Below are 17,384 nucleotides of genomic sequence, written 5' to 3'. Positions count from 1 at the left end.
GTGACCCTCTATCGCCTCAACGCCAGAGCGGCAAGCACACCGCGCGCACAAAGGCCGACTGCAGATCCCTCACGGCGCACGCGACCACGTACGCGCTTGCATGTGGGCGGAGTCGAAGCCGTGCTTGGCACACGAGCCGCGATTATCGGTTCACCTTGTGCCCGGTCGCGAAATGCGCAGCTGCTGCCAAGGCCGATCCCCGCTTCCCTCCCCTTTCGTGTGACGGAGGAGAGCAGCTAGAACGAACTCACTGGATCGCTAAATACAGCTTTGCAAATAACGTACCCACCATAGAACATTTCTAACACGAGGAGATGCTAACACTTCGCTTTCCTTCGCGTCGAAAGTATTGCTTGCTACCAGCTTCTTTTGCTTCTTGGAGAGGCCGGCTACGTATACATGTAGGGAGCAACGCCGAACTCCTCAGAGAAACGCAAGCTCTCGAAATTTACCATTACCGTCTCACCAAACCACAGCGCCAAACCACCTTGCACCGTGCTTCATGTGTGGCGGCAGCGGCCGGTCTGGACGAACACCAATGTTGACGTCACGAGGCGCCCGACCAATCACAGGCGGAAACGAGGCGCGCGAGCTGCCCGAGTCTGCTAGTGCACTTTTTGTCGAAATAAAATCTCTTTGCGCTTTCTATCGCTCAATTTCGATGCGATATTCGAATTCGGAGGGTTGAAAACCATTATGTGCAGCTATTCAATAATTTTTTTTCTGGAAAACTCTTCAGCTTCCCTTTAAGTGGTGAGGCTTTACCGCCTTAGGTGTCTGCTTGACAACATCTGAGAGTACTGTAATAGGTAGTGGCTGCCTTTGGAGACGTGCATCATACTAGGCTACTGCTCGGTGCCGCAGTGCCAGACGTACGCAACGGAGCTCGGTGTCAGCCTTATTCACACGTAGCCGCAGGGCAAGGAGCTGCGTGAAGCTTGACTGGCGAAACTTAGAACCGGCAGACAGCCATCGGCTACAACTCGGGTATTCAGCAAGCACAGACGCGAGGAATACTTGTGCTACGGCACCGGGACTGCGCGATGTTCGGTGAGTAGCAGAACACGCGCACTGAAACGCTCGCCCGCTGCCCGGCATGACGGTTTGGTCTATGAACTTGTTGATGCTAGGTACTGGTAAGTTCACTGGAACGGAAAGGGAGCGGTAAGATGCCCATTAAAAAAGCCACGGCATATCGTCATGTTTGTGTTATGACTTAATGCACTGGATTACAAAAAAGAAGCAGAGGGAAATCGCACGTTGAGAAGACCGATAAACATACAGTGCGACGCAACTTGAGAAATATTGAAATGTCCAAGAATTTAGAAGACAAAAAACATTGAATTGTCGCGACGGCACATCACAGTCGCCTAGCTAGGTGTCGAAGTCTCTATAACGAAATTATTTTTGAAAAGTTATGATAGCATGCACGCAACGATGGTTGCTATTGTACTGTCAAATGATCATATGCTGCGGCCTAAAGCTCACGGCATGACGCGAAAACGCGCTCACAGCGAAAGCAAGCCATTGTGCGCGGACATGCATGCGGACGTGCAGTCCGTCGCTGCGAACCCGTGTGATCGCTGGATTGAGGCTTCATTCTGTTATGCCCCATTTGGTTATATAGACAGCCCACTATAAGAACATATTTCACATAGTTTACTCTCAGCGTTTGGCTACCTTTCACGCAAGAAGCCGTTTCGGGAGACTCCATCGCGGCGACCTCGTGCAGTGGCGTTGACCGTACGTATTCGGTAAAGAGATAGCGTCTGTGAACGATTCTATGCTTTCTGTTTGCTCAAGATTATTATATCGACAGCCAAAACTTCCCTCGTTTTGAGAGTACCTATGTAAATGTCCAGGAGGGCTGCCGCGTGGTGTTCTTATTGAGCGCCGTAAGCGAAACCTACGAGGAGCGCGCCTCGTGGTCCTTCATACTACGCAAAAGAGGCGCTTCCGACAGATGGCGACTCCGTAACTCCTCGCCTCCAGTACGGAACACCACGGCGACGCAACACATACGCCTGTAGCGTCCACATAATTGCTATCGCGGTAAAACAAATGGCCGCAAAAACAAACTTCACTCTGGTGGGAGCTCCAGATGAGCGCCCCGATAAAGCCCGTGAGGAGTTTACATGTGGCGAAACATAAGTGTTTATGTTTACCCATTACACCCCAGCCTCAGCGATTTCGCAACTAGGGATTTGTATTTATTGTGACAACCAATTGGCGGATACGACGCCCTGTGGAAATCGATGTAAGCGAAGCTTTGTATGGTTGCTTTTATTGACGTGCAGAAGTGTTAAACATTAAATTAAGGGGCTTTAGGTAATTCAAGTAATTTTATAATTGTATGTATACTTCGAATTCGCGGTCTGTACCCCGTTTCTCTGGGTGGTGAAGACGGTCCCGTCCAGCGCGACGCTTCTTTCGGGCTTACGTGTCCTCGACGCTGAGTGCACGCTTTGGAGCCATTTCACTGGCGCGCGTTTACGTGCTCACTCTGCACACGTGACCAGCACAAGGTTGAGACGCCAGCTCGAAGCGCTCTGTTTTATTGGCTATGGACGATTGTAATGTTCACGCTATCACAGGCCAGCACACGACCTCCACAGCCCAGCACCTGTATTTTTGCTGCACAAGAAATCAAGCACAGGACGTGCCATACGCACAGATTACGCATCCCAGCCCCGGCGGCGCTAGCCGGGATGGATGGATGGATGGATGGATGGATGGATGGATGGATGGATGGATGGATGGACGGATGGATGGATGAATGGATGGATGGATGGATGGATGGATGGATGGACGGACGGACGGACGGACGGACCTTATGAGCGTCGCCTTTGGAACGGGGCGGTGGGTTACGCCAGCATGCTCTAGCTATTATACTGCCTAATGTCCTACCTAGGTTAAAAAAGAAAAAAAAAGAACCCCATAAATTCCCAATTCTTATGTCTCGCTTCATAGGTGCGTGTTCCAAGGCATCCTAATCTCGCTTCGAAAAGTAATGAGCTTCCCTTTGACTTACCGTAAATTGTTTCTTTCCTGATTTCGTTCTTTCCTCTCAAGTAGTTACTCATTGCAGGTTTCTTTTCCATTGCCGCCATCCATGAGATTATTTCAGCCTCTCAGACTTTCCGCTTGTCGTTCTTTGTCGCTGTGTTGCTCACACTACAGGCCGCATACTTGCTGGTAAGCTTCCAAGTTCTTTTCCTCCACGGTGGTTCAGTGTTTTCCCTGTACAAATACCTCAACTCAAATACCTCAACACTTTTCCCTGTACAAATACCTCAACACTCTCCCAGCTCATTTACTTTCAGCCATATTCCTCAATCGTTCTTTATAACCAATTTTACTGTGGGCTTCCTTCACTTTAACACTATTATAGTCGAGCCCATATCACCCTGCACAACTTCATTTGTAGTTTTCCCGTGAGCGCAAATGCAAAACGTCCTACTGACTTTTGGTTCCCATCGAGTCCTCATCGTACCCCTGATTTAAAGCAAACAACCTCATTTCCAAAAAATAAGTCCTGGATTTGAAACAGAACAGCGCGGTATTGACGGGGACACGCAGGGAGAAACGACACGGACGAGCGCTGACTTGCAACTGGTGTTTATTGCTTGGAACGAAGAATATATATGAGCTCCAACCAACAGTAGAAACAAAAAAACATACATGTGATCATCACCATCATCATCAGCCTGGTTACGCCCACTGCAGGGCAAAGGCCTCTCCCATACTTCTCCAACTACCCGGTCATCTACGGATTGTGGCCATGTCGTCCCTGCAAGCTTCTTAATCTCATCCGCCCACATAACTTTCTGCCGCCCCCTGCTACTCTTCCCTTCCCTTGGAATCTAGTCCGTAAGCCTTAAGAGGGCTGCAATGTGGGCTTGTTGGTAATGCATCCTCAAGGGGAATACGGTAGCGCGATTAAAAAACGGGAACGGGTGTGTCCCTATGTGTCTTCTTTCGTCCCGTCTTTTAATCGCTCTACCGTATTCCCCTTGAGGAGGTAACCCTTAATCTCCATCGGTTATCTTCCCTCCTCATTACATGTCCTGACCCTGCCCATTTCTTTTTCTGGATTTAAACTAAGATGTCATTAACTCGCATTTGTAGCCTCACCCAATCTGCGCTTTTCTTATACCTTAACGTTACCACCGACTTCAGTTGCACACTCCTTAACGATACACATAAGACTCGTTCACTGTTTCATCACTAAGGTCCTCTTCCTGAGTTAAAGCCGAATGCCTGTTCTGTAGCTTGATCCGGAATTCCTCTATTTTCATTCTTACGGCTAACTGACTGATCGGCGTCTTATCTACCAGTTTCTTCCATTCCCTCCTCAAGTCTAGGCTAATTCGAGTTCTTGCCATACTATGGTCACTGCAGCGTACCTTGCCGAGCACGTCCACATGTTGCATGATGTCCGGGTAAACGCAGAGTATGAGGTCTATTTCATTTCTAGTCTCGTCATTCGGGCTCCTCCACATCCACTTTCGGCTATCTCGCTTGCGGAAGAAGATATTCATTATCCGCATATTATTCTGTTCTGCAAAGTCTATTAATAAATATCCCCTGCTATTCCTAGCAGGGACCTATGCCATATTCCCCCACTGACTTGTCTCCAGCCTGCTTCTTGCCTACCTTGGCATTGAAGTCGCCCATCAGAATAGTGCATTTTGTTTTGACTTGACCCATCGCCGATTCCACGTCTTCATAGAAGCTTTCGAGTTCCTGGTCATCATGACTGGCTGTGGGGGCGTAGACCTGTACGATCTTCAATTTGTACCTCCCATTAGGTTTCACAACAAGACCTGCCACCCTCTCAATAATGCTATAGCATTCCGGTATGCTAACGAGCTATATTCTTATTAATCTACAATCCGACTCCTAGTTCTCGTCTCTCCGCTAAGCCCCGGTAGCAAAAGGACGCGCCCGCTTTGTTTTAGCGCTGTAATGTTTGATTTGTCCTCCTAACTTCACTGAGCCCTATTATATCCCATTTGCTGCCCTCTAATAGCACTGCACTGTTAGACTCGCCTCACTAAACTACGTTCTAGCGGTAAACGTTGCCAGGTTCAGATTCCAATAGAGGCCTGTCCGGATCCAGGGATTCTTAGCACCCTCTGCTGCGTCACAGGTCTGACCGCCGCCGTGGTCAATTGCTTCACAGCTGCTAGTGACTGACGGCCGGGGGTTTGATTGTTCTATTCATATAGGAGGTTGTGGCCAAGAAGTGCACCAGGGTGGCCATTCCTGCTCTGGTGAGGCAGTGCGCGTTGCCGTTTCAGGTCACCGGGATAAGGCCGCACTCCAGGCCTGTTTGCGCAATTTTATCAACACGCGGACTTTCTTCATTCCGGTGGCAATGTGCGCGGCACCGGGATTCGAACCACGGTCCTCTTGCACGCGAGGCGGGTGCTCTACCTCTACGCCACCGCTGCACCTATTCCCTGTCAAGCATACATGCCGCACTGAACAAGGGAGATGACTGTAATCATCATATCTCCCCTCCCCCCCCCCCCCCGCTAGAAATGCCAGTTCTTTGGACGTAATAGATAAGGAGGGCCTACTGACGCATGCGTCTTTTGACCAGGCGATGTGCGCTGCTTCGATGATTTCGCGCGTTACTTCGTTACTATGTTTACTTAAAACTTGTGTTCGAGCGAAGTCAGGGTGGCAAGCCCTGCTGTCGCAGTCTCTACAGTGGATGCCAATATACCCTCTTATAGTATTATGCACATTGTTGTCGTGCTCCTTCAGGCGTTAATTAAGGCATATCCCCGTTTGACCAGCATAAAGCCTGCCACATGAGAACGGAATGGCGTAGACAACTTCCCTCTTTACAAGAGAGGAATTGATTTTCATGTTTGGTGTTGCGCTCTCTTGGAACGAAATCACTATTAACCATTTTGCACATCTTTCCAAGCTTATCCGGTGCCGAGAAAACTACTTTGACGCATGCTCTTAGCTGACTTTTTTTATTCTATGTGAGACATGATGAATATAAGGCACTACAATGGTTTTTACTTTTTCCTTTCCTGTCATCGAATCTCTCCGTTGTTCTTTTCTGTTTTTGCTCAAACTACTGAGGATAGTTTCTGCCACTGACACGCTTGGCATAAGCAGCCTTTACTAGACGATCTTTTTCATGATTGAAGCTATCTTGCATGGAGTGCATGCATGATTTGTTAAGCGCGTGGTGATAGCATGATTTGGCCACTGTTCGTTTAACCAACTTAGAATGAGATGACGTAAAAGGTAGCAATATTGCTTCGTGGTTCATAAGACCAACACGTGTGATGTTGCATTAACCTGAGTTTGATATCGAAAAATCTGATGACATCGTTTTATGGCTTACCAACTCGCCCAAATGTCCGTTTTAGTAAGTCCTGGAACCATTACACCTTTCCACATACCCCGGAGCACTTCGTACCTATTGTATCGGCATAGCGCTCTGTGCATCATTATGGTTGTATTTCTCTTTTCCTTTAGTGTTATTGTTCTTGCCTGTGTTTCCATATATCTATTGCATACGTGTCCATGCATACGCCTCCATGACTGCTGAGGTTTCGACTGAAGCGTTTGATTCAGTCGAAACCTCAGCAGTCATGGAGGCATCACGGAACCAAGGTGTAGACGAGCTGTATGTAAAAATACTGAAAGATATCTATAGCGGCTCCACAGCCACCGTAATCCTCCATAAAGAAAGCAACAAAATCCCAATAAAGAAAGGCGTCAGGCAGGGAGATACGATCTCTCCAATGCTATTCACAGCGTGTTTACAGGAGGTATTCAGAGACCTGTATTGGGAAGAATTGGTGATCAGAGTTAATGGAGAATACCTTAATAACTTGCGATTCGCTGATGATATTGCCTTGCTTAGCAACTCAGGGGACCAATTGCAATGCGTACTCACTGACCTGGAGAGGCAAAGCAGAAGGGTGGGTCTAAAAATTAATCTGCAGAAAACTAAAGTAATGTTTAACAGTCTCGGAAGAGAACAGCAGTTTACGATAGGTGGCGACGCACTGGAAGTGGTAAGGGAATGCATCTACTTAGGACAGGTAGTGACCGCGGATCCGGATCATGAGACTGAAGTAATCAGAAGAATAAGAATGGGCTCGGGTGCATTTGGCAGGCATTCTCAGATCATGAACAGCAGGTTGCCATTATCCCTCAAGAGAAAAGTGCATAACAGCTGTGTCTTACCAGTACTTACGTACGGGGCAGGAACTTGAAGGCTTACGAAAAGGGTTCTACTTAAATTGAGGACGACGCAACGAGCTATGGAAAGAAGAATGATGGCTGTAACATTAAGAAGTAAGACAAGAGCAGATGCGGTATCGATATACCAAGGCATTTATATTCTTTTAGCCGAGATATATTCTGGTCCTGTATTGCCACTGTCTGTTGACTGTTTTAATTGAATACCATAACGCCCGATTTTCTAACACTAAATTTCAAACCTAAATTCTCGCCTTCCTGTCTACAGATATAAGCCAGACGTTTCAAATCACTTTGCTTGTTAGCTAGCCACACAATGTCATTCGCATAAAATAAGCTTGGAAGCTGCTGCTATACTGCTGTACCAGCCTGTTTGTATGAGAGATTAAACCCGATATTACTTTCTTCTAGCGCCCTCTCCATCCTCACCATGTACATCATAAATAGAAGACGGGATAAAGGGCACTCCTGCCTCAGTCCCTTGTTGATATCAACTGTATCCTCGCTCCTCATCCGTTCTCCTTCAACAGTAAGGGTATTTTCTAGGTAAATCTCTCTCAAAAGCTGTAGCCAATTCTTAGCTAAGCCATCTGCTTCCAGAATATCCAACAAAATGTTGCGGTCTACGTTGTCATACGCTCCTGTAATGTCGAAAAAGGCCACATATGACGGTCTGCTTTCTAGTATTATTATTTCAATACACTGAGTAAGAACAAATAAGTTATCATCCAAACGCCTACCTATTCTGAAGCCATTCTGAAGTTCTCCCAAAGTGCCATTATTATCTGTCCATGCTTGCAGCTCTAATTTGATTGCCTGCATTCGTCGTTTCCTTCAGTACAATCGTCATTGCAATCAGCGGACCAGTGTGCTGCGTTTTATGCATCGGCTGCGGCTTTCAGGTCGAGTAATCGACAATATTAAATCAAGGAGCTTGGTGAATCATACGAAACACATCATATTGACGCTCGTATTACTCCAGTATGACGGGGTGCAGCACACCGCACTGCACAAACCGCACGGAAGGCGCCGAAGCTTTTCACACGCTTTGGTGCGGATGGACTGACGTGCACTGGCCACTGGCACGACTGATGCGTACGGGCCGAAACCGGCCGCCTCTGAGGGACCACGATATGCGAGGTGTGTACGTTCGCCTTGTTTACACGTAGAGCAACATTTATCTCGAGTAACAACCCTGAAATAAGTTAACGCTGAGACGCAGACGCGGGAGAAACGAACGACACATATGTGTGGCGCTGCACAGGTACGCAAACTCGCCCAATTCGCTGTGTTCCGTGTACGATTGTTCTGACTATGCGGGTCTAGAACAGTGCGTTCAAAACAGAGTAAATGCTAGCAAGCACAATTTCCGCGAGCGCCCTCGTTTTGCTATCGTCTTTATTTTATTTTATTGCGATACCAATTATATGGCAAGTCCAGGCGCATCTCTGCCGTCGTCGTCGCCGTGAGATTCTGTATAAACTCCAAAGACGATAAAATCGTCGCCACGCGCCGTGTGTGCGAATGAATGGGTGCGAGGACGAGCCGGTCAGCTCAATCTCGCGTGAGCGAGCGAGGAAGGCGGGTCGGAGCAACACCGCCTGGACAAGGGAAGGCGCTCGGCGAGTGATGTCACGGAGAAGAGGCCGGCGGCGTGCTCGGGGATACGGGTTGAATTAAGGGATCGCGCCGTTATGGGCAACGTTAACCAGAGCGCAGGTTTTTTTAGACATAGTTGACCTGATGGCCCACAGAGAACAGAGGGTATTGCAAGATTATTTTATTTATGCAAAACTATTTACACGCTGCATTATTAAAAAGCACGTCCATAAATAATGAAATGGTTCAACCTTAGGTTTGAGAAGGAATTTCGGGTAAATGATGACAGGGAGCATGGCTTATATTGAAAAGTCACAGTGCTGCCCTCTTCTTCAGAGTAGCTTCTTTGCCTTCATTTGTCGTCGGCATCAAAGAGTTTGCCATTCATGCGACCACAAAAGTTCTTCAACAATATTTTAGCACTGCACCATAACATATATCTCATGACAACTCCACTGGTGTGCCCTTCTTGACATTCGGGACACATGTATTTATTCCAGTATAGATTAGGCTCTAAACGAATAATATTGCTTCCGAGGCATTATTACATACAGCACCACCATTTACATATTTACAACCCCTCAAATAAGTTTAGCAATGGAGATAAAAAACATTCGTGCAACTATTTACGAAGAAACAGCTGCCTTATTCCTCAGAACTCCAGCTTTTCTCTTTTTTGCCTTAGCATTAGCACCCAATATTCTGTCATTGATCTTGCGGAAACATGAATGCATGATTTTTCGGCCCCGACTTGTCATTGCTCCAGCGATCGGGCTAGCAGCACTTATTAGGCAAACCCTGGCATGAACGTAATCCGCGTTCCGCGGCAATGAAGGCTTGCCCGACACGCAACTGCAATCGCAGCACAAGCGCCGAGACTACATGCACGGTTCACGTCCAGAAAAAAAGTGCGCTCGGAGGCATGTCGCAGCATGCCAGGACTTTTCTAACCCCGAAGCTATCCAAGGAGCGAAAGGGTTCCCAGAAATAATCGAATTGTTATCGCCGTCGTCGCCCACTCGGTCTTCCGCGTCTCATTTTCAACACAGGTGCGCCGCTCGTAGCACGCTGCACAGAACTTCTATGTGGGCCTCTTTTGCGTGACGTAGCTCAAGGAGAGAGGGTATAGCCAGAAGGCCTTAAGTTCCCTAGAGGGTGTTGCTCCGGTACGTCCTTACGTGCCGAGGCTTTTACAGTGTCACAGCTGTACGAAACTTGGGCATGTCAGTGCAGTTTGCAAGGGTGCAGTAACATGGAAACGATGTGGCGGACCTCACGGAGACAGCAATTGCAACGTTGCTGCGAAGTGTCAAAATTGTTCTGCTGCTCACGACGCAACGTCAAAAGAGTGCCCAAAGATCAGGAAGGAAATGGGTATTCTGAAGAAAATGGGTAGAGATCATTCCAGGCACAGGGAAGCGGCAAGGGTTCTCCGCCACCGCAGACGTCGTTCACGACACCGACATCAACGGGACCGCAGCCCTCCTCACGTTGGAGGAACGACAGCTCAAGTGCAGCATCCACCCCATCCTCGTCTCAGGAATGAAGAAGCACGTGCCTCGAAGCCTTTGTATGCCGCGAAAGTACAAGGCGACTCATCATCGGCACCAAACACATCGGAGACTCAGTGGCCTTCGTCACCATCAAGCCCTGCGGGAACGCCCTTATGCACCGCTCCTACACGCACTGAAGAAAATGAAAAGATGGATGACATTGACGTCACGAACAAGTTGGAAAATTTGATGGGCTCCATGCGCAGGATTCTTTCCGGCCTAAATACCCCGGCTGCCAAGGCTGCCGTGCAGGTACTTTAGGTCTTGGAACCACTGCTAGTGGTTCTTCAATAAGCAAGTATGGCGATAACGTTTGAAGAACGGATGCGTCAATCGCTTGTTATGCAATGGAATGCTCGAGGTCTGCGTGGTCGTTTGTCGGATTTCCGACAGCGGGTATTTAAATACCAATTTCCAGTTATTGTTATCAGTGAACCTAATATAGATTCTTCTTTCCGTATTTCTGGATATGTCCAGATGTGGTCTCGTAACGACCAAACCTCGAGCAAAGTATTAGCTTGTATACGTCACGACCTGGTGTATTTCAGACATGACGTCCCATCGCAAACTACTAATGATTACGTATGCCTCACCATAAAACACAGATGTCGCACGGTTACAGTGATTGGAGGATATATCTACCCAAGAGCGAGGATCGATTGCTCGCACCTGATGTCTCTGCTGCAAGCATCGCAAGGTCCTTATATTGTGATTGGTGATTTTAACGCACACCATCCCCTGTGGGGTAGCACTTCGATGAATTCTCGTGGCAAATATTTGACCGACCTTATGTGTAGTCGGGGAGTAAATGTGCTCAATGACGGGTCTCCTACATTTATTCGTGGCACGTCCTACAGCAGTTGTCTTGACCTAACGTTTGTATCAAGGAGCCTTCTGTCTTCAGCATCCTGGTCGACGGATCTAGAGACTCATGGTAGTGACCACCTCCCCACTTACGTTCACTTTAGCTGGTTTCGCCGTTCAGCCCCACGTGCATTCGTCTAACAGACTGGATTTCATTTAAGACCTCTGTCGACACCGCCTGTCAAAGTATGACATCTCCATCCGAAATAGAGGACATCATTGCCTCTACACTGCGGGACAAAACTAGAGAAGTCAGCATACCGAGGCACAGATCATCGGTCGACATACAATATGAGGCCCTTCGTGCGATCCGTCGCCGCGCGGAACGGCGATACAGAAGAACAAAGTCACCGTCAGATCTTTCGAGCAGTCACAGAGCTCAACGACATGTTCTTCGACATCTGGAGAAGCTTGACAGACAGCGTTGGAGGGCTTGCTGTGGATCCCTGGATCCAAGACAGCCTCTATCTAAGATCTGGCGGGTCATACGAAGTCTCCAGGCAACTCCACAACAAAGACACCCATTCCGTGCGGTGGCTCTACATCAAGGCCGAACCGAATTGGAGGTAGCAAAAGACTACTGTAAACTCATTGTGGACGCATCTAATGCAGTGACTTTATCCCTTGTCACTATCGCACCCCCGTCACCTGATGAGCGACTCGAACTACCGTTTACGATGCAAGAGCTTGACGCTGCGCTTTCGGTTTCTCGACGCTCACCGGCACCAGGACCAGACGGAATCACGTACGGTGCACTCTGCCATCTTGGCACCGAAACACGACGTCTTCTCCTATCTTTCTATAATGCGACGTGGGAGACAGCAAATGTCCCAGATTGTTGGAAATGCAGTCGCGTTGTAGCGCTGCTTAAACCGGGAAAGTACCCTAACGAGCTTTCCTCCTACAGACCGATCGCCTTAGCCAGTTGCGTCGGCAAAGTAATGGAAAGAATGGTCTTGTCAAGGCTGGAATGGTTCTAGAGAGAAATAATTGCTTTCCTGATTGTATGCACGGATTTAGATGAGGCCGTTCTTCGATTGACGAAGTTATCGACTTGGTCTCCACTGTTGAACAGGAAAGAAGTCGCCGTCGGTTAGTTGGAGCTGTTTTTCTGGATATTAAGGGTGCATACGACAATGTACTCCATTATGCAATCCTTGATGCACTGGAAGATTTAGACGTCGGTGGCCGACCATATGCATGGATTGTTAGCTACCTCAGTGGCCGCACGGTGTATATGTCGACAAGTGATGGCGACACAGGACAGTACCATATACATCGAGGTGTTCCACAAGCGGGCGTTCTCAGTCCGACTCTTTTCAATGTTGCATTGATTGGCCTTGCATCCGAACTTCCTAGCAGGGTGAAGATTAGCACATATGCCGACGACATATGCATATGGGCATCTGGAGTCAGCCGTCCCCAACTGCGTGCTAAGCTTCAACGTGCAGTGACAATCACAGCTAAGTATCTTTGGAGTCAAGGCCTCCAACTCTCAACAGAAATATGTTCCGTGATTACATTCACGCGAAAACGAATGACCAGGTATCCGATAATTGTTAACGGCGTAGCGATACCTACGGTTACACACCACAGATTCCTTGGCTTAGTCATAGACCGGGGATTATCTTGGTCAAGACACGTCGCCGTACTGAAGTCAAAGCTGAAGAGCTTTATTTACGTCCTTCGCGTCGTGGCAGGAGCAAGATGGGGCCCCTCGGAGTCGTCATTACTCCAATTGTACCAAGCACTATTCGTAGGGTATATACGGTACAGCATGCCGGCGCTCTCAAGCATGGTACTTAGCTGTGTGCGCGCGCTGGAGAGCAGTTAAGCTCAAGCATTGCGCACATGCTTCGGCCTCCCACGATGCACGTCAACCTATGGAAGAATAGCGGAAGCTCGTGCTGGTCCCATTCGGGTATACTTGCTCTGCGAGCCTCTTCGAATGTACCTTCGCGTGTTGACCCGACACAGGCACCATCCTCTGTCATCGCTCCCTACCACCCACCCAGGTTCCAGCTTTTCAAGGACTATATCGCACCATCAGAGTGTTTTGCCATCAAGATTTTCTCCCGACTGTATTCCAAGAATACCCCCGTGGGTTCTGCCTAAACCTGTCGTTACATTGCAGATCCCTGGAATTACTAAAAAGTCATTCGTTGCATCTATTGGCCTCAGGCAATTCACCCTGTTGCACATTTCTACAGAGTACGGAGATACTGTACACGTGTATACCGATGGCTCTGTCACACCATGTGCCTCCACTGCAGCCTTCGTCATTCCACATATGATCATCGCTCGGCGGTTTAAACTAGACCATAGCTCAACATCAACTGCCCGCAGAACGTGTTGCTATACGGGAGGCACTTCGATTTCTCTCCGAGGAGCCTCCTCACGCATGGACGATATTCTGCGATTGCAAGCCAGCTCTTCAAACGATTGACTGTGTCCTCAGACGGGGCCGGTATTATTCTATGGCTATAGATATTACAGAGAGTCTCGACCACACAACTAGAAATGGCCACAATGTCACCCTTCAGTGGATACCCTCACACTGTGGCGTGATGGGGAACGAACAGGCAGACACTGAAGGGGAAACTGCTTTAGATAATGCTTGTGAAGTAGGCATTCCGTTCTCACGAACAGACACAAACGCCATACTTCGTCGCGTAAACCGCAACTCTACGTTGGAGCACTGGACCCAACCAGATCGACGACACAAGCGATTACACAAACGGGACCAAGAAATGAAATTTCGCATGCCTCACAAGTTCAAAAGAAGCCAGACGAGCATGGTGCACCGGATTCGCCTTGGTGTCGCATTCACCAACCGTTATAGACATATGATAGGTGCCAGTGATACTAGCCCAAACTGTGAATGCTGTGAGGTGCCAGAAACACTTGAACGTATGTCTTACCATATGAGAGTGAATTTCGACTGCCGTGATTGAAGCTCTGATTCAGAGAGGAAAAAGAAACCACAAAAAAGCCGGCCGCCGAACGTGAAACGCGAAGGCCTGCGGTGGTCCCTTATATGCATAAGGTGACCCATCAACTCAAGAAAGTTGCTTGTAGGCATGGTGTTCCTTTGGCAATTTCTGCGCCAAACAAGCTTTCAAAGCTACGCTCCCGAAACTGCGGAGAGAGCAGAGGAGGATGCCAAATTCGGCATGGTGCCTCATACGTGTCTTGCGCTGTCGGCGTGGTTTATGGCATTCCTCTCTCATGTGGTAAGACATACGTTGGCCAGACAGGGCGTTGCGTCAATGAGCGACTCGGGGAACATGCGCCAAAAGTAAGCAAAAATGTAGATAGAGGAGCGCACCTTGTTGCGCATATAAACTCTTGCAGCAATTGTGAGGCGCGACTTGATCGGACGGTAATTCCTGGCAAAAGCAAGAATGAGCATGCGCGGCTTGCCTTAGAGGCCTACCACATAAAAAAGACAAGGCAATAATTGCATCAGTGACACATCTTTGTCCCTGCACCAAACAGAATTTGAATTCCTACGTTTGCCTGTGCGATAAGTTGGCAGATGTCAGTAATGTATCCTCTGCGCCTGCACGGTTGTGTGGCCTAGGTATTTATATGCATCGACGACGAAGAAATAAAAAAGTTGTTAGTCAGCGCCAGTGTCTGTCGTGTCTTCCTTATGTGGCTCGTTTTAGGTGTTTGCGTTGTAACGTTAAGTTCAGAATTATGTACCAACTAGGCCCAAATGAAGTTTCACTATTTCTGAAACTATCGGCCTATTTCTATTCTATCAACGATTAGTAAAGTTGTTGAGAAGTTATTTGGTAATCGCCTAAATAATTACTTAAACAAACTTAATTTGTTGCAATGTTCTCAATTTCGTTTTCGCGCTGGCAGTTCGACTAACTTGGCTTTAATATCCCTAACCGACTACATTCGTCATTCGATTGATACTGGCAACTTCGTTGGTTTGGTATTCTTGTACTTCACTAAAGCTTTTGATATAATTAGTCATAACATTCTTTTTACTAAGCTAGAAGCCCTGGGAATTGCCGGTCCTGTACTAAACCTCCGAAAAAGTTACCTACATGATAGAGAACAAACAGTTTTTTTTTTGGAGATGCTTATTTTGATATTAAAGTTATTAACCAAGGTGTACCGCAAAGCTCCCATATTAGGTCCCTTACTATTCTCTATCTATATTAATGATTTACCCACGTGTCTTAAGTCGGCACATTGTGTACTATACGCAGACGATACAACTACATCGATGCGTGACAATTCTTTAACCACCTTAATTCTTAAACTAAGCAATGAGCTTGACCACATTGTTGCTTGGTGTTCATCCAATCATTTAATTATCAATCCTTCAAAAACTCAATTTATCATTTTCCGTTCTGGCTAAAGAATACTACCTGGCTTGCCTGAGATAACTCTAGATGGTCATCACATTCCCGTCTCTGACTGTGTATCATTTTGGGCATCAAATTAGATTCTAACCTTAAGTTTTCTCAATACACTGCCTTCATTAAACAAAAGTGTGCCTTCGGTATTAAAACATTAATCAAGTCAAGAACAATTTTTTCTAAAGACGCATTATTACCATTATACCGATCAAGACAGAAAGTTGGGCTAGTTGGTATGTCATCATTATTCAAAAGACTGGCGCAAAATAGTAGGGACACAGACAGAGAAGACGACAGGATGAGCGCTAGCGCTTGTCGTTGTCTGTCTTCCTTGTGTCCGTGGTTTAGCGCTTGTCCTTGTCTGTCTTCCTTGTGTCCGTGGTTTAGCGCTTGCCCTGGTCTGTCTTCCTTGTGTCCGTGGTTTAGCGCTTGTCCTTGTCTGTCTTCCTTGTGTCCGTGGTTTTTTTTTTGCGCTAAGCTATTACTTCAAATATGAGCGCTATATATCAACTGAGGTTTTTACTGCGAGCGGAGGTACATAAACGAAACGAAACGGAATATATACATTTCGGTGGTGCATGCGCACACAGGGTTAAAACAGTAAGGGCACATTCTAATCAAAATGTGGCAGACTGTTCTGTAAGTACATTTTTTTTCTTTTTTGGAAAAGGCAAGTGATGCCGTGCTGACACAGTTATCACCTTCCCTGTCAATGTGATATGCCTCACAAATCTCGCCCCCCCCCCCTTGTGCCTCCCCTGCCAAGCACACACGTGGTATCAAATGCAGGCACGCACCCGCATCGCTTACAATGCATGGCCAAATGGCCGCCCCCCGCTAATGAATCTACCAGCGTTCGGTGCTCTCGTAGCCGTTCATTTAGGCAGCGGCCAGTCTGACGTCGGAAAAGTAAGGTTCCGTGCTTTTTCTTCACCAACACAACAGGAGATACACACGGGCTTTTCGACGGCTGCATGATGTCGTCACGCAGCAGTTCTTCGACTTGCTGTCATATAGCTTTACGTTCTGGCGTCTAAGCTCTGTAAGAGCTCTGGCAGAGTGGTGTGACGTCACGCCAGGGATGAAGCGGCGCACGCCCGCCGTCGCGTCAGTCTCTGTGCCCGCAACCGCGCCAGCGTCTTTGCGCCGGGCGTGTATGCGGTCAAGATGCCTCCAAACGCTAAGGATACGCTAAGGTTAAGCCCAGTGGATGCTTCGCATCCACTGGGTGACGTCGAAAAGGACTCTTTGTAACGTCGGAGCAGACTTCTGAGCTGTTGCTGCTTAATCAAGGGGAGACTTAGATTTATATCGAAGTCTGGTACGGTAACTACGGTGGTCGGAGTAGATGCGGCAGAATCCGAGAGGACAAACGCTTTGCTGCTTTCCAGAATTTCCTCGATGCATGCGATCGTCGTGCCCTTGTTGATGTGCTGGAACTCCTGGCTGAAGTTTGTCATCATCACTTGCGCTTTCCCTCCGTGCAGTTGAGCGGCGCAAATTTCACGGTTAAACAGTAGACGCTGGTCGCCCTCGATGTCGCCTTCTACGTCTGCTGGTGTTTCGGTACCGACGGAAATAACAATGCTGGAGCGAGGCGGGATGCACACTTGATCTTCGAGCACACTCAAGCCGTGGTGACTCCGCCAGCTCTCTGGTGGTATCGCTTGACCTTCCGACAGTGTTATCGACTTCGATTTTAGGTCGATGACTGCGCCAAGTGGGATGAGGAAGTCCATGCCGAGAA

The 17,384-nt window shown here is 47.9% G+C and overlaps 1 protein-coding gene across 1 annotated transcript in view; it reads right to left on the bottom strand.

The window, feature by feature from the left end:
• LOC126526721 (uncharacterized) overlaps positions 1 to 17,384 on the bottom strand; it is a 418,451-nt gene that overhangs the window by 87,902 nt on the left and 313,165 nt on the right. The window lies entirely within an intron of this gene.

This window comes from Dermacentor andersoni, chromosome 8 (assembly GCF_023375885.2).
Source record: "Dermacentor andersoni chromosome 8, qqDerAnde1_hic_scaffold, whole genome shotgun sequence".
Taxonomy (NCBI): domain Eukaryota; kingdom Metazoa; phylum Arthropoda; class Arachnida; order Ixodida; family Ixodidae; genus Dermacentor; species Dermacentor andersoni.
This window is presented reverse-complemented; position numbering and strand designations above follow the sequence as displayed.